At 37.4% G+C, this 22,839-nt stretch overlaps 1 pseudogene across 1 annotated transcript; it reads right to left on the reverse strand.

The window, feature by feature from the left end:
- Nucleotides 1-768: 768 nt before the first annotated feature.
- LOC144439972 (sacsin-like) lies at nt 769-21,425 on the reverse strand (annotated as a pseudogene). Its single transcript, XR_013481154.1, has 5 exons — nt 21,093-21,425; nt 17,017-17,105; nt 16,476-16,734; nt 3,238-16,026; nt 769-2,948 (listed from the first exon to the last, which is right to left on the reverse strand). The product of XR_013481154.1 is annotated as a sacsin-like (transcript).
- Nucleotides 21,426-22,839: the final 1,414 nt, after the last annotated feature.

A 22,839-nucleotide genomic window follows, 5' to 3' on the forward strand; every position in this document is an offset into this window, starting at 1 on the left:
AACCTGAGTCAGGTGCCCTTTTTGGTCAGCTGAAAGGCAATGAGCAGTCACACCTCTTTACAGAAATCACTTCTCATGAATAAGTTATATCATGACATTTACCCAGTCGTTAATCTCAAAGATATTATGCAATCACAGAAGACTTTGTAGTCAGGTAAGTGTTCAGACTTTGTATTCCCAAACCACTAAAAAGAACATCACCAATACATGTATCAATCAAAATCACGACTTTACATCAGCAGAAAGGACGCTTCAGTAATTACAAGGGATGGGCCAGAGAAAATCAGGACCAGTCCGTTATGTGACCCTCCCCGATTCCGTTTTCTAAAAATTGGCCCTCCCTCAATTTCCTTTCTCCCAAATTCATGTTCAAATACATGTATTTAAAAAACAACACTTTGGTTAAAATGCTGTCAGGCATTAAAAGGGACACCAGTTCCAGAATCAATGGTAAGCACTCGATCCCACCGCTGCCACCATATTGAACATCTTAAAAGCATTGATTGCTTTTCCACACTACTACTACCACCACTACAGTCATTGTGTTTGAAGGCACTGCATTATTTAATTCAATGTTTTGATTTAATTGGCAGAGCTGAAGGCCAGAACCCCTAAAGTGTAGATGAGTGCACTACTGTCCTTATCGGAAAATAGGTCAACATTCCAATTCCACCACATTTGTCGTAATATCTTTGACCGATTTATTACTTTGCAATAGTGGCAGTGGTGGCATGTTGCAGCAATGCAATATGGAACCAGTGGTAGCGGTGAGATCATGCCAAAGTTAAAAACAATAATGCTAAGTTCAAAGTAATCAAAGTAAAATGTGACCCTCTCCTAACTCTTTTTTCTCTAAAAGTATATGATCACCATAGTAATAACGGAAGGGACACTATCTAGTATTCCGAGTTTTCTCTCATACCTATTTTATGACAAACATCCCATTAATCTGTATATCATATTTTATTTCGGACAATCAATCATCGCTGTGCACATAACGATCAAAGTATCTGACAGAGATTTAATCTGTTGATTGTATTTAATAACTAGTAAACCGTATGTTAACTGATATATGCCATTGGACAAACACTGACAGATTCACAGGTTAAGAATTATAGCCTACAATAATGTCTTGTGGACACACACGAATTGATAAGCAATAGCTACAAGGCAACATGCACCGAGCCACACACAACTACATCACATTTAACGCAAAGCTGCCATTATACGTGGTACGACAATCAAACAATATTTGGTATTATCAATGACCACGGGGTTAGGTTGCTGTATATTTGTCAAGGATTCGAAGCACAACTCATTTACTGAAACACATTTCGTACAAATACAGTGATTTGGATAACGTCGAAATATTTGACAGTTATGAATAAATCCGTCTTATTTATCATCTAGTATATATGTCACTATAATTGGCGGGGGTGGAATATCGGTGTTTTGGCGTCGATCACGGCTTTCTTAAACTGACCGCCAGCACCGACGACCAACGGCAAAGTGCCGCGGCCGCCCCCGTGCTGGCCCCTTTTCTAAATTGACTCCCTTCCAACCCATGCATATATTTTACACATCACTTAAAAGTGTGAAATATAGTAGGTGTTACTGTGATATGAATGTAAACGAATTCGAATACTGTTATAATTTTAAGAAGGTGACCTGAGGACGTACATAACTATTAGCATAACTGTTCTGTTCTCTGGTACATGTTAAATCTAGAATCTATGAAATATGTGTATAATTTTTTTTCAGGGTATCCCACCACACAGCATATATAAATCCATACGTGACTCATTACACTTAATTGATATACGTTTCTATCAAGGTTTAACTAGAAAAATTTTGACAGGAACTCAAAATAAACTATATTATAACGAATGCTACCGATACACCTGTGTGTGGTATTATACGTTGTAGTATGACATGTAAGAAAACAACGCGCAATTAAATACAACCACATGTACATAGTACGCAATATTTCATTTCTACCAATACTACATCATTTAGTTTTGTTTTTGGCCTACTGTAAACGCATTCAAATGTAGACAATACCATCATCCCTCCGCCAATGACCCCCACCCTTCCCTTTTCTACCAATTGCAAGATACAGATGGATATAGATACGTGATTCGTTTGCTCGAATACATTGGAGCTTAAAAGAATCATGAGCATTACAATTTACAATAGGATAATGATCCGATTTAAATTTAGACACTTTATGTTCAATATCCAACTCAGGTATATCAACAAGAATGCAATGATTTTTCTTTTGTTATCTGAGTAAGTATAAAAACAGTACTACAACTTATTTCTTGCACATGTAGTATATCTATATGCAGTCTGAGATACACAAGAGAGCTATATTGCCTATGCTTCTAGTCGGCAATCAAAGTTTCGTTCAGTAAATACTGAATGTCTATATATTTACGTTTATAATGTCAGCATTGATGTTAGGATATATCTGAATTTAACTCATAATATTCACAACAAAATGATTGAAAATATGAAAGATTGACACGAGCTTTTGGTTCTCTTGTAACCCTAGTACCTGAATAATATCATAATCGTGTGCATGTTTCAATAATGCGCAAATATAATGATTGGGTGACTGACCATTTTACATTTGAAAATCAACATTCAAACAAATGTTTGAAAACTGTGTATTTGATCACATATTTCTTTCTTCAGGTACACTTAAATTGATAATCGACTACAGATTCTGTGTTTTAGGTAAGTACTTTGTAAACTTCAACGTATAAACCAAAGGGTGAAATTGTTTTTTTTTTTTCAATTATGATAGTTCATGGATTTTTATCACAGTTTGTGGCGATCGTATCCTAAACATCTTCTTCGTCAGATTTTCATCACCATTATGATTCGTTGTGGCCATGAACAAGTCTGTTGCACAGCTGCAGTCTTTGATATGTTATGTCATTGTCCTGTAAATAAAAAATCTGGAGAAATTCAAATATTGAAGTATTAAAGTACTACTATGGTATTCCATGTCCACTCGTTAGGAGTAAGCCCACCCTCATAATTCATTATATCACTATGATATTACATGTCAATAGGTTAATAATTTTAAAACTATATCATGACATTATGTTTAAATTTATAACTCGCATAACGTCTTTCGTGATAGAGTTACATTAGATCAACAATGACGAGGGATTACATATTTTGAGAAATTATATAATTACTAACGACATGTTCAAGAAAAATACATACCTTTATCCAATCATGGCAGATCTTTATTACATGTGCTCTCCAAGAAGTGTAGCTACAATGTCTAAGATATTCGTAGTATATTCCAATGTGGTGGTAGCAATTTCTTCAGTATATGCATCATTCGGTATTCGTGATCCACCATACATATCTGGATACCGGGGATGTAAGTGATCGCATTTCAAACCCATAAGAGCTCTTGTATTAGTGATCAGACCTGATGGTGAACTGCAATGACTTGATAGGGCTGAAGCAAGCGTCATGATGCAGTGACTCCTGGAGTATGGTACATAACCGTGAACAGCATATAGACCTCCTTTAAGCGCTTTTTCTGTAGCTTGCTGACATTTAAAAGATACCCATTCAAATGAAGGCCATTTTCCATCCAAGTCTTTTCTGGCTGCACGAAGATCTGCTCTTCCTTGGCGAAACCAACGTTTCCCCTCACTATAATCAGGTCTGCTGGGAGGTGATCTGTACCATGCACTTGATGATGGCCCATCAGTGTACGTTGATGACGTTGAAGAACTACCACTGTTTGAATATCGCTGGTATTTTCTGGCCTCATCATCCCAATGCCTGTAAAAGTCAGAATACCCACTCTGTCTACTTGTGTGGAATGGATAATGGGGATAATATGAAGTATGATCACCAGAACCTCTTGATGCTCTCTTTGACTTCTTTGTTCTTGGGCGGCCATCTTTCAATCTTTCAAGTTCGGCTTTCAGATGTTTAAACACTTCTGTGACAAACTTCTCATCACCAGGGTTTTTATCCGGATGCCATTTCAGATATAGTCTCTTTATCGCCCGCCTACGTTGTTCTTGTGAGAGAGAATTATCAAACCAGATAGCTTCTAAAAGATCGGACACTTCATCCAATACCTCATCCAAGTCTCTTTCCTTGACACTACTGGATGGTGTCCCTTCATACGGTACAAGCGAGTTACACGTAAGAACTCTCTTAATCTTATATATTTCCAGGGTTGAGATGAACATATTTTCATCTTTACCAATATCTATTTCATACATGCGTTGGTAATTATGACCAGTTTTATCAACCTGGGAATCATAAAGCTTAACCTCCTTGACAATCCTTGCATAGATATACACCGATTCTTCAGTATCCCCATCTAGAATATACCCGACATATTCACTCCTGCGGAAGTAGTAATTTGGATCTTGGTCCAGGAAGAATATTTTGTCTTCGGGTATTCTTGATCCGATAGCTGGAACCTGATTAGCCTCAACCTCTAACACATCTAGACAACCTTCTTCTTCCAGGAAGGAGTTGATATCATAAGCAGTCTTGCATTGAAGAAGGTGTTCAATCTCTTGCTTTATATCATTTGCCATGCCTCGGAGAACTTGACAAACTGCTCTAGTCATTTTTAGATATATTTTCGTACCATTTTCACAGGCGCCATGATGTAAGTTGAGAATGTATCGGCTGTCTTCCATAGTCATGTAAAGTGGCGAGGTCATCTCACTTTTAGGAATCACTGTATGGTTGTGAACATTGAGAAGTTGTACTTGCACAGAAGATAAACATCGTATTTCGATTTTCGCCAGTTCATCTACACGGTTTCGCAACCCAGGGGTCAATTCTTTGTTATGTTTTACCAACAATCGAAGGATTGCATTTTTTAAGGCAGGTGATGCGAAGAGTTCTGAAAAATCTTCTTGGTATGAGCACCCAGGGCTATGCTCGCAATATAATGCCTCTACCATCTCTTCTCTGACAATGCTGCTCAAATACTTTGGTCTGAAATCTTCAGGCAGATGATTAACCAAAAGTTCTGGATAAATACCAATATCACATATGCATAGGTCTACCAAGAATGGTTCTCTAAGCTCAACCAATCGTCTAACATCACAGTGTATATCATTGAAAACCAACCGAGTCGAAGGATGTAGTTGTCTCTGGCTGCTTAAGAGGTACAAAGATGAAATGTGCGGCATACCTCCAGGTTTTCCAGCATTCGAATGAATAGTTACCAGTCCACACTTACTATGCATACTAGTAAATAGACCTTTCATCGCATGTTTAGCCTTGTCGAGGTCGTTTTCATTTAAAGCATTGGAACCATTCAAACTATGAATTTCTTCAAGGACGATTGCAAACTGTGTTGAGGATGTTATTTCCTGCGCACCAAGTAGTTTGAAAAGGTCAACATATCTACCAATCTTTATCGGTATAGAGTACAAATACGGCTCGAGTGAGTTGTCGAATGACCTTTCCAAATATATTTGTCTAGCTTTGACCATTGCTTTTCCTTCCTCTACAACTACCATTGGGACATGTTGGAGTTCTGTATGAATCTTTGTGCAGTTCACACAAATAGAGCCAGTTGTCTGTCCGGAACACATGGTATTGCTTTGTGGATGTAAAGTACATGACTCCATGATATAGTTATAAATCTTATCCATGACATCACACAACAGGTCTGATGATTCATGCTCAACTTCAATTGTATTTCTCTGAGAAACAACTCTGGATACATTGATGCAGTGGTTCAATACAGAATCGAGACTTGGATTTCTTTGTATCTTAAGTCCCAGTGATAACTTCTTTGCTGTTAACAATGCATCACTCTCTTTTGGATCAGTCCATTCTGGAAGCATTGGGACTTCTGTCCAAATCAACATCGACTTGTCACTAGGTACTGCCTCACTATAACTTGAGAAATCTTCCTCCGTCTTGTATTTTCTGGGACAAATTGCGAGGAGATCCTTTGACGGCTTTTCTGTTGGTATGAATTTTATCATCGAAATTTGGTTGAGGAGAACTTCATTATGGAGGTGTGTATGATTCATCAAATAATGAATTAGCATAGTAGCTTGTATGATAGCACGATGTTTGTCATGGACCTTCCTAGATACAACTTCATATGCAAACCTCACAAACTGTTCACCATTGACAATGCTCTGGAGACCACATGCCCTTAGAAAAGGGAGCCATTCTGCTGTGTCATATGGACTCGTTGGAAATGAATCACTTGGCAAGAATTCAGCAAATACAATATTCTTAGGGTCACAGAAGTGGCATGCAGGATAAAGTTCATCACCAACTGGACTTGGTATAAACTTCAGTTCCTTTAACTTCCATGTGAGATTAACAATATCAGTTTCTTGGGAAGGTAGTAGTCTGTCTCTTATGAATTCCAAGTGTTGAAGGCGACCTTCATGACTAAACTCTCCAAAACATGGGAAGATACATTTAATGTAGACCATACAGGATGTAATGCTGTTAGCACCCAATTTGTCATATAAGTCTAATAATCTTGGTTGTTCTTTTAGGAAGGTACAGTTACATTTCCCTATCCAAATATCTCTATCAACATTAGGAATACCACTGCTAAGCACATGGCATCTTCCACGTTCCTGAATAGATGTGAGCGAGTTGAATATTGTGAGATGAATTGGAAGTTTCTTCAAATTATGTATGTATTCATTGTTTTCATGTAATCCATCAATTTCTTCTTGAAAATACCTCAACATGGTGTAACATTCATCTGCTGTTGGAGCTTGTATCCATTTACCAGTGTCGAGATGATAGGAGAGGACTTCTAAGACATCTCTCCTATTACTAGGTTGTGCTATATGACTCTGTAGAAGTTGGTGTGCATCATGCTTTTCGAAATATAGGCCGGTCATTGCATTATAGTCAACTTCGGGACAGTTAAGCTTCTGTAAGATGTTCAGTGTATTCATGACAGACCAAGTGGTTGTGACATATGGGTTTAGTACTGTCTTCCCTAAAACAAGTGGTACCAGATATCGCTTTGTGGTTGGAATGATTGGCCACCCACCTAGAGCTGTGATGGGTTCACCACTGCATTTTTTGGAATGTAAGAAATTCCAAAGGGTTTTTAGCCAGTCCATTGATGGTTGCTCTTCTTCTCCTGGATCCCATTTGATGTAGGCATTGATGTTTTTCCATCTATATGGTAACACCATGTGCAAGTTAGAGTTCAGATCATGAACTGTGAAAGGTATCGCAGCACTGTTTGGTTTTACTACTGTCTGTACAGCTGATAATAGATCATCATGCACAAACATGTGATTAAGTTGAGGAACGAGAGTTGCAAAGGATGTTACATAGACTGGTTTACTGTTATCAAATATCTTCAGGGTGTTGTCTGATGTAATGCAAAGTGGAAGACCATGCAGGTTTCTCTCCTTAGATTTTAAACAGTAGCTTAGCACTTTTCGAACATGTGAAGATTTGTGAAAAGCACTGTCTTGAATTTTACATGGAATATTGCCAATTATCCAACAGGATGAGGGGTAGGAGCGAACAAAATGTAAAACATTCTCAGGCGTAATACATTTCATATCACATTTTTCACTCAAGGTGCTTGATGCCATAAAGTGACAGATGACGGACCCTGGAAGTACTGTGATTGGAAATCCTATTTCTCGCAGAATAAACTGCAGTGATTCAACATCATCTGCTTTGCCGGGAAGTGTATCAAAGAAAACATCTTTAGGAAAGAACCAATGTAGAGTCTTTTTTTGTGTTATTCGACATGTACCGATAACTGTCAGTTCACTTACTGGTCTAATCACAGGACAAAGTGCCACATCTGCACTGTAAATTAGTTTGTAAACATACTGAGCCATAGCTTTCCAATCTGTATGCACCTCATCTAGGTTTGGGAACATAGACTTATACATATGTACCAGGTTATCCATGTCCTTACTGCTGTGTGATATTTCATGCTTCAGGGCATTGAGATTCTCAATGACAGCTGGTGCAGTGACCTGTTCCATAATACAGTTATTCCAATCTCTTCTGCCTCCTTCATGCCAAAGATGTCTTCGATCTGTTCCAAGGGCAAAATGACCATTTACACAAAATGGTAGCCCTGTGTGTATAGGCAAAGGAAGGAAACAGAATGCTTTTGAGATCATTTCTGAAGTTGACTGCATTTCCCAACAAGTGCGGATGGGCATGGCTACACCTCCTTTTGGAAGAATTAACTTGAGGAGACCTGTGAAATATGACTTTGGCATTTCTCTTTTGGTCTTTGCTGTGAATCCAAGTTTCTGAGTTACCAGCCACTTGTTTTCCTTCCTTTTTGAATCCGTAATATTTAGGTGGAAAGTGGTACTGGTTTCAGGTATATCCCATACATTCACATGGCCTGTATTGATTGATTTAGCATATGAAACAGCTTGTTTTGAAAACTGAGTTCGTTCTTCTATTGCAGTGTCATCCATGTCTGCCATAACTGCAAACAAATCTTCCATTTCACCATTTCCATTTTCAGAAATTTTCGAAACACTGATGGCATGAATATGATTCAGAAAGAGTAGAATATGCTGCATTTCATTCTGAAATGACTGCAAAAGTTCTTCTACGGCTGCATCATTCCACACTTTGTCAGAGATTTCTGAAACGTGATGATGAGTACGAAGCGGCAACCGGAACATACTAGCTCCTCTCAGTTTCTTTAGTTTTCCAAGATAAGGAAGTACAATATCAGGAAAATCATTCTTAAGTTGTTTTACTTTGATTCGCCTTCCTGGATGTTGTCTGTTAGCTCCTGGTACATACTTTGCATGTGGATCGAAAATGAGAAGATCAGCATCATCAGTAATGAATGACGGACAGTCTGTCAAATGATACACTGCATTGAATCCAATACCATACTGCCCAGTTGCCTCAGAACTGTCTCGTTTACCACCAACTCCCAATCTCTTTATTCCTTTAATATCTGTCTCTGTGAAAGGTTTGTTGTTGTAGACACATAGCGCCGGTCCCTGGAGATCCTTCCAGCTATCTCCAAATACTTTTTTGCTATCATGTGTTCGCTTATCATATATGAAGTGCATTTCTGTAGCTTGGGCGTCATCAGCATTCTGAACTAACTCCTTCAAAATTTCAATGCCACTTGGATAGTCTCGCAGTATGCCTTTTAGTCTGTCAGTTAGCTTCTCTGTTTGTCCAAATTCTTCTCCTATGTAGAATTCATCTGAAGTCGAATAGCTGTCAAGTTGCTTTGATCGTAGAGGTTTGACTCCTAATTCCAGTGCGAGATGTCGACTAATAGACTTGTGAATAAATTTCAGGTCGTGTGATGTTGTTTCTATCCATGGTGCATCATTGTAAGCTAGTTGGTTTGAGTGTCGTAGAATGCATTGTTCATCTGGTATGAATACTTCACCGTGAGGACTGCTTCTACTAGGAAATCTATGAAGTAAATCACACACCATGTCAAGTTCCTTCTGGCCAAGAGGCCAATTATCTTTCTGAGTGGCAAGTGTAGATATAGCCGTGGCAAAGTCTTGCCAGTTAAAGTGATCCTTAACGCCAACTGCTTTCAATAATGGAATAAATGTCTCCATAAAGTCTGGCATGCGATACAAGTAAGGAGGATAATTCCGATCCCACTTGAGACAAATTTGATGAGGATATACAAATGCTTTATCGACCAGCAGAAATGGCTTTGAATATTTGGTGACTTTATGAAGAGCCTGTTTATTTGTAACATTAACATTGTGATAACCATATCTTCCATGGGGGTAAGGGCTGGACATGATGTTTGACTGCAAAAAGTGGTATATACTCTTGCATACATCCTTTGTTGTGGCATGACCTTTTGCCGCAGCACAACAATCTATGATGTTATTGAGTTGCTCGAGGACAATATCGATATCAGGTATTTGATCAAGTCCAAGGTCTTTCTCAACTTTCACTGGTACTACTCCACAACCACCATTTTCTGGTGTGTCATCGTTCAGGACTGGCTTCACTGCCCCAACTAGGTTTTGATGGTTCCCCTTGTACAACTCACAGGGTGGAAGAAGTTCCTCAGATACAACAAACCATGAGAGTGGGTACCATTTAGGTTTGCGCTTAACTGGAAGAAATCTTATACTTCTGATTGAGCTTCTTTGGCTTTCGTGCTCTGCCGGCATGCAATTAAAATATTCTATCAAATACTTTGCCCTCTGTAATGCTTTTAATTTCTCTCTTCCATATAAAGGGTATATAGAATGTGCTCTCTCAAGTATGCCTTTCCACTCTAGTCTTGTTCGTGCCATTCCAAGGGTAGTTAACTTGGTCAATACATTAGGTTGTGTATACCTTTCACCATGTGGGAATCGTCCATCCTCATCATCAAAGAGATTCGCAAGTGTTGTTGCTGTTGGATCCACTAGGTCTGAAGGTCTTGAAAGTTTCATACCATTTGGAGATGTTGGTATGCTAGGATATTCCTTAAATAACGTTTGCATGTATTGCTGTGTTCGTAGACGCTTAGTAGTCAGTACATGGATAATAAACATATCTCGTATACCACATTCTAGCTCCATCAGGAAGGGGAATACATGTTCCCTATAAAACAGCTCTTCAGTAACAGTTACTTTAGTTATTACATCATGGAAGCCAAGATTTTCAAGGGATTGGAGAATGTCATCAGGAATATTAGTGGTCCTGCTAGAGGTTTTATCATCAACAAAGTGACTGTTAAGAATCGTTCGACCATAGTTAGCAAGTTGTTCATTTTCATCTTTCATGACTGGTGCTAATAATCTTGCTGAATTGAAACTCAGGAAGTGTTCACCAGCTATATATGGCTCTTGTACCAGTAGCTTTGGTATGCATTTCTCCTTAGAATTTGCAATCACTCGCTGGTAGAATCCACTGGTTACATTTGCAAATGAACTTCCATCTGTTTTACTCGTCCTTGGCCATAGTGAGTAAATGTACATGTTATCCACAAGTACTTCACTGACCAGTAGTTGTTCAAGGAGACAGACATATGCTTTGCTAATGACGTCTTGCATGAGAACCTCATTCCATTCCACTTCTTCTGACTTATTTAGATCTGATGAAACATGCTTTTTAATATCACGCCGACTTGAGTCCACTGAAAATCCTCCATTTATGTGAACAGGCAAATTCGTAGTTACATGTAGTGGTAGATAACAAAACGCTTCTCCTTTAGTAGTCATTAATGAATAACTGCTGATGCAACATGATAATTTTACAGCAACACTTCCACAAGGCACGAGACCATTTCTTTGTCCAGTATCTTTCAAAGCTAACTGCAAAGCTTCACCATTTGACACACATGAACTTATGGCCCATACCTGTTCATCATAGCTGTGTTGTTTCATATGTCTGTATGTAACACTAGAGCTCTTTGCAATATACACTGACAATGGTGGCTGGACTCCCTCCTGGCTATGGACCTTTTCAAGGAATGTTGTTCCTGCCTTTAGGATTTGCCTCATACCAGCAAATATTCCTTCACTTTCTGTATGCAATGTCTTAATGTGTCTTAAATCAGTTTTGAAAAGAGGTTCTTCATAGTCATCAGTCTTCTCAAATACTGATACACTCTTTACATTCTGGGTGAATATAAGTAGAGAATGTGCATGTTCCTTCAATTTACTAATAAGCTCCTCCATTCTCTTCTTTGTATACACAGTGTCAGATATTTCGCTTCGTTTAGCATCCACCTCAAAACGAAGAGGGAATCTGAATAACGTGGCATTAAAATCAGACCCATTCATGACATCACAGCCAAAGATACCAGTGTATGTTTTGAACTGGTCGGAATACATCCGTAATACTTTAGGATTATTCCTAAGGTTGAGTTTGATACCGGGTTTCGTCTTGTCCTTGATGAGGTTTGGTATGTGTGTTGTATGTGGATCAAACATAACAAGGAAGTGTCTCGAAATGAAGCTTGGCACATCAGTTAAATGATACACAGAGTTAAACCCGAGACCAAATCGTCCAATCTTGTTTTTTTCTGCCAATTTTGTAGCCCCTGCAAGTCTGTTGATATTGATCAGGTCGTTATCGGTAAAAACCGCATTATTATAGGCCCAGAGGGCAGGACCTTGGCATGTTTTCATTTCCTTTGAAAACAGACGCCCTTGATAATCTCTGTTTGATCTCCAATCGATTAAGAATTTAACTTCTGTTGCCCCTGCATCATCTGCATTCTGAATCAATTCTTTGAAAATGCTCACACCTTCTGAATAATCACTCAGTATATTCCTCAATCGGGTTGTTAGTGGTTCATAAGGTCCTGTTTGCTCAAACTCGAAACCAAGTGGATCAGGTTGAGCCAACCTTTGACTTAATGGTATAATGCCCAATAGCTTGGCAGTCTTTTTGGCTATTCTTTCGTGTACAAGTCTTATACACTCATCTTCATCTTCAATCATATTTGACATGCATTCTTCTTCTTCTAAAAGTGCATCATTATCACAATAAGTGCATTCATCAGTACAAGAAAACTCTAGACTGTCACCATTAGTCTGAATTGGTACTAGTAATTTTCCCCTGATCTCATCTGGCACCTCTTCACCGTTTCTAGTCACCCATTCTAAGATGTTGATACACAGTTGAATATCTCTATGTACTTCATCACTAGTCTTAGTTGTACCCATGTTAGCTTTGATTATTTCCAAAATCGACACCATTTGATCGTCACCAAATTCTCCTTTTACACCACAGGCTTGAAAGAACTCTGAAAGATGACGAAGCCGTTGTGGAAGCTCAAATAGATGTGGCTTTACATCAAATGTAAAACGTGTCTTGATGGCTACATTCTTCGGCAGAATAAAGTTATTGCCATTCCATATCCAGGAAAATCCCAATCGTGATATTTGTGTAGTTATATCTTTCCTTTCTTCTCGACTTGACATTTTGTATTGTTTGTCTAATTGACAATATAAGACATGGACATTTTCTTCTATCTTGCTTTGGTAACCATATACCGTTCTGCCATCATCATTAGCTGTGTTCCAAGAATTTACAATTTGGCTTAGCTGATGAAGTAGTATCTCGACAGAGGGCGTTTGGGCGAAATTCAAATGACGGCTCAGATCACCTGGCAGTTTGCATTCAAAAATGGGTTTGACTGCTCCAACTAAGGATGCATACTCTAAAGGATAGATGTCGGATGGTCGGTAGAGGTGGGGGTCATCTTGATACCACGGTACGATTGCAGGATAGTTGTCAGGTTTCTTGCATAATCTAGGAATCCACTCTATGTTATTCAAATGTTGTACCAAAGGCTTACCTTCAATAGTATCTGATAGCAAGGATGTGCGAGCATTGATAAAGTCTAGCAAAGCCCTGGCTTTTCCAACATTTGCACGTACACCAGTTGCTGTGATACTTAATACAGTTGCAGTTTTCAGGAGGTCGTAGGATTTTACATCAGCTTCTTTCCGGAGACCTAGCTTACGGAGCACCATCAATATATCAGAATCATCATATGGAGATATCGGGAAAACATTTTCACCATCAAACAAATCGTTGAGTACAGTATTGTCAGGATCAAATACCATATTTGGGGCCACTCTTGTTGAATCTGATATCTTGATGAAAGGTAGGTCCTTTAGGCTGTTTGGAAGTCCCGAGTCCTCATCAAACAAAGTATTATAGTGTTTGAGTAGCCACATCATAATAACATCAATTTCGTCAGATTTGTAAAACCCTGCCTTGATGTCAGGAAGAATGAATGAGGTGACTACTTCAGAAAGACTTGCTGGCCTGGCACCAAGTAATTTTAAGAGACGCTGAGAGTCGGTGTCATCCCCATTTACAAATACTTGTTTCAACCGTACTCCACTGGGAAGTTGCGGGTTTGTCATCTGCAGTTGTGCTACAGGCTTTCTACAATCATTCTTTCCAAGACTAGTTGCAATGAATTCCTTCTCATCTCCACTGCCAGGTACGATTTCAAAAATAGGTATCTGACAAAGAACATCTACGTCTGTAGGTGATATATTACTTAACTGGCTTACAGAATGTCTGAAGCTAGCCAACTGTTCTTTAGATGCCTTACCCAGTTCTACCAGTTTTGAATGATGAATCTTCATAAGCGCACTCATTATACCCTCTGGTGTTTCTGCATGCACATATCTTTCCAGCTGAGGATGTGAGAGGAATGGCATATGCGAAGTGAGCAAAATGACCCCCAGTTTCTCTAGGCATTCTCGAAGCTCTTCTTTAAAATTAAAAGCATAAATAGCAGGAGTAGTTTCATCAAGTTTCAGCAGTTTCATTCCATCATGAGAATCACTGACTGGAATAATAGTTAGACCATGAAATGACTCAATATCTGTGGGAAAGTTGTCCTCTAACCATTTCCAAAATTCTGACAACCATTCCTTTGATGGGTGACCATTTACATCTGGTGTCCATTTTACAATACAGGTATTAGCTTCAAACCATTCTCCAGGTAGTACTTTTGGCAAAAAGTGAACGACATCATCTAAGGACATCTCTTTTAGTTGTGTCATTTTACTGGCTGCCACATCCCTTAGCGTTGCATTCAATGGATTGGGCAGGTTGGAGTCCACGAAATCAAATACATCACTTGTTCCAGGAATTAAGATCTTGGGATTTTCTGATGTTGGGAAAAGCACGGGTGGAACATCATCTTCAACAGAAAATGTTGTAGTTGTACATTCTTGTATTGGAAGTAAGGGAACTCCTTGGAGATCACTAAAGTCTCTATCTTGAAGACAGTATTCAAGAAGGAGGTTCTTTTCCTCTTTGGTGTGATTCACAACATTATTGATGCGCAAACAATTCCTTAGAATTGTAGGTGTGACTTCCTTGCGATTCCTTACATCTTTGGGGATACAATGCAACACATTATCAGGTACTGAAACTACAGGTTCCTTGCATGCAATGAGATACTCAGTGACAGTTCTTCGCTGAGTTATCGAGTAGCCCGAGTCTTTACTCATCATTTCCAGGAGGACCTTTTCTAGTGAAAGCCATCTACCTCCATATGCCTTGGTAAAGAGAACTTCCTCTTTGAAAACTTTCTCAATGAATGGCATTATAAAATCTTTCCAATGGGGTTCCAATCTTTCAGTAGTTGGCCATGCCTTGTAAACATCATTAGGCGATACCAATTGCTGAACAGCATGTACAATTAACATAGAATATGCCTGTGGAAGTAGTTCTTCAACCAAGAATTGATTCCATTCAGCTGTATGGTCATGCTTTTGGTCTGCTGCTGGCCACTTTAAGCTTCTCCGGTTGTCACTTAAACCAAAATATCCATGAACATGAATCGGTAAACCAGTGGTGCTTTCTTTGCTTGGAGGCAAAGGAGGAAACAAAAGATCCTCCCATTGATATTTTGTAACACCTTTTCTTCACGTGGCATTGCTAACCCAATCCATGGAAGCAACTTCAGTTCTTCTGCTAACTCTTTTAACCTACCAGAGACATCAAAGACATTGTTCAGGACAAGCCAATTCCTTTTCATGGATTTGATCATCTGTCCTTCAAGCACTGAAGTTAATATGCTTCGGTTGCTGAAATATGGTGAGGGATTACGTTTGGATTTCAAATCTTCTAAAAAGTTCATCTTACTATCGATGTCTTCCTCAGTTTTTGTGACTTCAAATATCAGTTTCTCTTCTCCTGATCTTGTCCGTTCATAGAGGCTAACTCTTCTGACATGGTTTAAAAACAATAGAACTACATCCCCATCTTCTTCAAATGACTGGTAGAGCTCTTGTACCCTTTCTGGAGTAAAAACGGTTGATGACAGTTCAGGAGAAGGTGTTTGGCGAAGGGGGAATCGAAACAAAGTTCCATCAAAGTATCTGTTGGCGAAATGCTCTTCCCCAATTCCAAGAACGTTGGTGAATGGTGAGAATTGGTCTTTGTAACGTGTCATTATTTTATGATCAAGTGGTATGGCCTTCCCAGTTCTTGTGTTTGAATCTCTGAAATGTCTTTCAAAGGGATCTAGGAATGCTATTTTGTCAGCGCTCATTATTGTTGGTAAATCTAGAAATAATTCACCAAAACAACGAATTAACACTGGTGCATTAAGTACTTGCTTACATTTATAGTAACGTGTACATTTGTGTAGATTTTGTACTTGAAGAGTATTTCGGCTGGATTTGTGAATGATATTTGTTTTCCAGAATTCAATGGCCGCATTCACATGATTCAGGAAAAGAGATATAAAACGTCAGCATTAGACTCTTTAACGTTTGATCATGATTCCAGATCTATTATGGCGCTTGCTTGCTCGCTCGCTCGCTCATGCATCTCTCTCTCTCTCTCTCTCTCTCTCTCTCTCTCTCTCTCTCTCTCTCTCTCTCTCTCTCTCTCTCTCTCTCTCTCTCTCTCTCTCTCTCTCTCTCTCTCTCTCTCTCTCTCTCTCTCTCTCTATTGTTTCGACATTCGAGGGAAACATTGTACTAATGAAACATAGACCCGCAATTACATACCTGTAATGTGATAGACAGACACAAATCCAAGACCAAAACGACCAACCCGCATAGGATCATCCTTCTTAACACTCTGCTGCACAGCCTGGATACCATCCCAGTCTTCTGGCGTGAAGACACCATCGTTGTAGCAATATAAAGCTGCCCCTTGGTAATCTGCTAAACTCGGTGTAAGTAATGTGTCTGTACCATGTTGTGAAGTATCCAATAACAATTTCACCTCTGTAGCTCTAGCATCATCAGCATTTTGAATCAACTCCTATAATAAGGGATTTAAGAAAAAAAAACAATCTTACCATCTTAAAGAAAATACGATTATTCATCAATAATGTTTAGTGTTGTAATTGTTGACCAGTCTGTTTTTTGTTTATTTTGGCTTCAAGTTGACAAAAATGTTGTTTAATTTGACGTTGTCATTTTATGTTTGGTGCTAAGAGAATGCGCATGCATACATTCAAGAAATCTATATTCATCTAGTTGAACATATTTCCTTGACATAGTATATTCGACGTGTCTTGTTTTATTTGAATGAAATACTTACTTTTATTATCTGCCCTCCCTCTGGGTACTTGTCGAGGATGTCCTTTAGTAATTTTATCAGTGGAGGTGCTCGCTGACCGAAATCTACGCCTGTGGAAGTAAAATCAAAATATTAAATGAGAACTTTACCTGAAAGAGAAAGTCGAAATTTGATAAGAATTCTACTGAACCATAGAACAGTATACTTAGAGCTATGGCAACATTCTCTGTGATCATGTTGTAACACCGTGATCACAAACAGCGCCATCTATCATTTTGCAGTCGAAAGTATTCAGTTTATCAACTTATTTTGTGTGTATTGGTTAACATTAATTAGTACTAAACAAGTCTTCACTCGAAGACATACTCCTCCTTGTATGTTTTATGGCAAAGTTATTGCGCAAATCTTAATGATGTCTCAAGACACAAAGCTTAAGAATTTGTTAACTAATTTGCTATTTGACCTTGAATATGGCGATCAAAACCAAAGGTCAAGATATGGAAAGAAATCTGGCCTGTGTGAGTATTTGTTTATTAAATTGCTTGAGTTTACATAAAACGAAAAAGTGTGATCCTTTCACCTTGAAATCGGTTGTCAAGGACACTGTCTCATTAGAAAGCTCATCATTGATAATGTGAGGGTAGACACTTAAACTTTAAACTTTTGACAATAACAGGCAAAATTTGCTTGTTTATCAGAAACGTGACCATGCGCCATTTTGCTATTCAGGCCAATGTTGCAAAATTAAGTGACGTGCACATGCCTCACATAGTAACCAGATTTAAACTGAATGCCTCCCGTAAGGGAATCACTAATTATGCAAATAACTCATTAAATTTTAAAAAAAACAATGGTAACAGGCTTTGTTTTTGGACAAGCGTGCTTTCTTAGGTTAATGTATGTAAGAGTGTATGATACTGCTTAATTACTGAATATCGTTCATTATTCAAAATACTCATTAAAGGTAAAAGTTGTAGCAACAAACTTCATAGGACAGGTGCGTATTATTATGGTTGATATACATGTATGTATCATATTATACGAAATTTGAAGCTTGCATTTTTAAGATACAACCTAGTTACCTAAAATCATTAGTTATGCAAATTTTTCATTAAAACTGTAAGCTATATCAAAAGTTTTATAGGACATATCTGCTTTGTTATGGTTAACATATGTACTAAATTGTATTGAAATTGAAGTATGCAGTCTTAAGATATAGCCTAATTACCGAAAATCATTAATTTTGCAAATTACAGTATTCATTAACACTGTAAGGTACATCAACTAACATTAAAGGACATACACAATTTGTTATGGTTAATGTATGTACTGAATTGTATTGAAATTGAAGTATGCAGTCGTAAGATATAGCCTAATTACCTAAAATCACTAATTATGCAAATTTTTCATTAAAACTGTAAGCTATATCAAAAATGTTATAGGACATATCCGCTTTGTTATGGTTAACATATGTGCTAAATTGTATTGAAATAGTATGCAGTTTTAAGATATAGCCTAATTACCGAAAATCATTAATTATGCAGATTATTCATTAACATTGTAAGGTACATCAACTAACTTTATAGGACATACACAATGTGTTATGTTTAATGTATGTACTGAATTATATTGAAATTGAAGAATGCAGTCGTAAGATATAGCCTAATTACCAAGAATAATTAATTATGCAAATTATTCATTAACACTGAAAGGTACATCAACAAGCTTTACAGGACATATGTGATTGTTAAGGTTAACGTGTGTACTGAATTATATTGAAATTGAAGTATGTATTCTTAAGATATAGGCTAAATACCGAAAATCATTAATTATGCAAATTATTCATTAACACTGTAAGTAGATCAACAAACTTGATAGGACATATGTGTTTTCTTATGGTTAATGTATGTTCTAAATTATGTTGAATTTGAAGTATGCAGCCTAATTACCAAAAATAATTAATTATGCAAATTATTCATTAACGCTGTAAGGTACATCAACGAATTTTATAGGACAAATGTATGTTGTTATGTTTAACGAATATACTAAATTATATTGAAATTGAAGTATGCAGTCTTAAGATATTGCATAATTAGTTGATTTCATTAATATGCAAATTTCTCTAATTAAACATTAACAGATCTGGCTCAAAACCTAATCAGGTCTAGCCATTAAAGATTATATATTCCAAATTTCATTACAATTAAGCCAGCCGGTTTTTAGAAAATGATGACACAGACACACAGACAGACAGACAGACAGACAGACAGACAGACAGACAGACAGACACACACACAGACAGACATTCCCCTTTTAATACCTCCCGTACCCTTACGGGAGGTAAAAACCAAGACATGATTAAAATATCATCATCACTTGAAATGTTTGATTCAAAAACCTATGAGATAACCCAAATTTGGCTATTTGACATTGAAAAACACTTTCAAGATCACAGCTCAGGGTCTTATGCGAAAGCTCATATTTCATTACATGAGTGTAGGCACTTGAATGGAATCACTACGCATTATACCTCCAAAGTTATGATGCATATTTTGAAATTTAACAACAAATATGGCTGCCATTTTGCCATATTTGATTCGGTCATAAAAAAAAGTGATGTGCATATGTTTCACATAGTATGCTACCTATATGCCACATTTTGTTGAAACTATTCTTGACAACGCATATTGCATCCTCATGAAAATACAAATGTCTGTCTAATATGGGGACATAATATTTTAGCATTTATGCCCACAGACACTGACAATTAGTCAGGAAATGTGAGTAAATATATCAGTAAATGTTGGTTAATAAGACATGTAGCTGTAGTTTTTGTTTACTGATGTCTATTACAACCACCGGCAATGTATTTTTTCACAATGCTGTTGAGTTTTATTCACCTGTTGACTACGCTCGTCATAGGCTACGTGCTAACGATGTCTCTCTATGACGTCATAAAATCCCGTGGTCTAGGTGGGACCGGAAACACCCGAAAACTCTCGAAGTAAATCCGAAGGGAACTGACTGAAAAAAGGTCATTTGAAGGTGTTTGCAGACGCTTTTTTAAAGTTTTAAAACCAGAATACGTTTCACAAACATGTCGTCTAACAAAATAGCAATAGTGATTGTGAGCATTTTGAATCACCTTTAAGGAACAACTAACGATATTCAACTCAACTTGGAGCATCAACAACGCCATCTGCAGCGTATCAAATGGACAATTACATTTAGAATTTTAGCACTGATTTACTTAACTTAAACATGTCACAGTAACTCCAACAACATCTGTTTTGAACCCATTTATAAGCTACGTACGTTATGAATAATGAAAACATGTAAATAGTGTTTTTGTACATTGACAAGATTCGTACTTTGCTGAACTGTATAATTGTAAATATTTTAACACTTCACTGTAAATAGGGCAAATACGAATAAATGTCCCATTGAAAAGATGATGATGATGATGTTGTTGTTGTTGTTGTTGTTGTTGTTGTCCTCAATGTATTGAAAGACAGTGACACTAAGGAAAGTGACAGTGAGAGTAATGAAAACAGTAATGCACAAAGTGATACTGAGATTTCAGAGTTATTACAGGTTACTCGACCAGGTAGAGTGTATGCTACATGGAAATCACGATATCAATTATATAAACAAAGGATAATTTACCAGTAAGTTTGGTGATATTTTTGCATGGCAAAAATATGTGTCGTATAATCAAATTCATGAAAGGGACAGTATCTGTAACTTGATGATCTTTTTTCAGCACTTTTTGTTTTGTCTGTCAAGTGCAGTTTCTTGTTCTACTCTTTAAAACATGTTACAATACCCTGTATTTGGCTTGTCAACACAGTCTGTACATTTTACAGCTCAGACATAATCTAAATCCCCACCCCACCCCTCGTAATTACCGAAGGCTCCCTAAGTAAAATTGTAAAGTCCCTAGTACCCTATATGTCAATTTCAATAATAAATCACGCATGTCTTAATCACTGCTTTCATCCGCCATGTTTTTGTTCATAAACTTATATTAACTTTACACATACAAAATATGTGAGGACGCATTCTCAATTTTATACTATTTTATCTGTGATCCTTACCTTGTATGCACTCCATGTCTCGTCCACAAAGTGTTACAGGCTAGACAAGACGGATCCGGTTAAAACAAACGCCGAACACGCTCTGTCTTGTATCTGAAATTGTTGTCACTGCAGTGTACATACATGTAGTATTATGAGCGGCATACGTCAAAGTCTCTTGCCACATATTGTGCATGAGCAGTCTGTCTTATTTGTCAAATGTGATCCTAAATTGCTACACATAACAGACAACTTGGAGACATTCGATGTTAACCTACATCTGCCTGAGAGTCCACGGGTACGAACTGTAAAATGTCCAAACAATTGTGCAGACTTGTATGAAAACTTTCGGTGGTCAAGCAATCTAATGAATAGTTTCCTTGGCAGTGGTGACGCATTTTCTACGAACTCTCACTCTACTGCACAGTGATGCATTTTTCGCAGAATAAACGTGTTCCAACATGCTAAGCTCGACAGTGATCAGATGTCTTCAAAAGTGAAAGGACAAAGTAAAACACCTTTAACTGACACAATTTGCAACTTATCAATCCGTTTCTTTGACAATTCTAAATACTACCTAAAAACGGATGGTATGACGTAATAATCTTTTTTTCAATTTTAATAAAATAAGTGAATTATCGTCAGTGGCGTACCTGATATTTCTGTTGTAGCCTAGACACACACGTCTCCTTTCAAGTGTTCACACTGCCTTGCATGTAATAAAAATAGGACATTGACAGTTTACGGCCGCCATTTTCTTAAACTTGCTATTGATATGACTAGTTAAATAAGTACAACCCATGTAGAAAACATAAACACTAAATATGGTAGAATGTATTTAGCTATGCTTAGATAATTGTTACGCTTATTTTCAACTATATAACTGAAGACTCATCTTCAGTATTTTATTTATTTTTCTGTGTGATGACTTTAAAAAATAATCACTCTTATATATCTTATAGCAAATACAGTGTCAGCTACAGTATGATATGAACATTTCTATAAAAAAAAATTATGTTTCTAACCAAACACTAACCATAATACACAAAGGTTGGGGTTTACCTTTCTTTTCTGTTTTGAAGCTAAAAATAGACACGTGCACCGCAATGTTAGGAGAAAATCATTTGAAATATCTTAAAACCACAGTAGTAACTCACTAACTGTAGTAAGTTTAAATGTTTTGTGTTTTTGTGTTTTTTTATTATAAAAGAAATCAAAATTTAAATTATAAAAAAAAAGTTTAAATATTTTGTCATTAATCACTATTGCTGTCGGTGTGTTTACTATTTATGTACTGATGTAGCCATAATGTCAACTGGTCTGAGGAGTAAAAAATGACAAAACCTTGACAAGATCCAGGCCCGGCATACAAACAAATATCGTGTACATATTTTACGAGAGGCGTCTACTACTGTATATTATAGGAGACATAGTTGATAATAGTAACTATTGGTTACAACAGACAAAGCTTTAATTAAGGTCAGCCAAGGACATATGCAAATTAGACGACTATCTGTACATAGGTTGACTTGGGGTACGTGTTTCGTTGAACCGAAAGAACCCAGATTACTCCTTACGCTCTCCTAATAATGGCAACAGTAATTTTTCCCCAAAAAGAATCGATTGAAAAATCGTTTTATGCCCTTTTAATGATGGTAGACTGGTTTTTTTTGGTAAGAAATGTTTAGTTTCATTTTGAACGTGAGAACAATGATGTCTTGCAATGGCACCTGGAAGCGCTTTCATCGAAGCAGTGCACATTGATCAG

Source organism: Glandiceps talaboti, chromosome 1, assembly GCF_964340395.1.
Source record: "Glandiceps talaboti chromosome 1, keGlaTala1.1, whole genome shotgun sequence".
NCBI lineage: Eukaryota > Metazoa > Hemichordata > Enteropneusta > Spengelidae > Glandiceps > Glandiceps talaboti.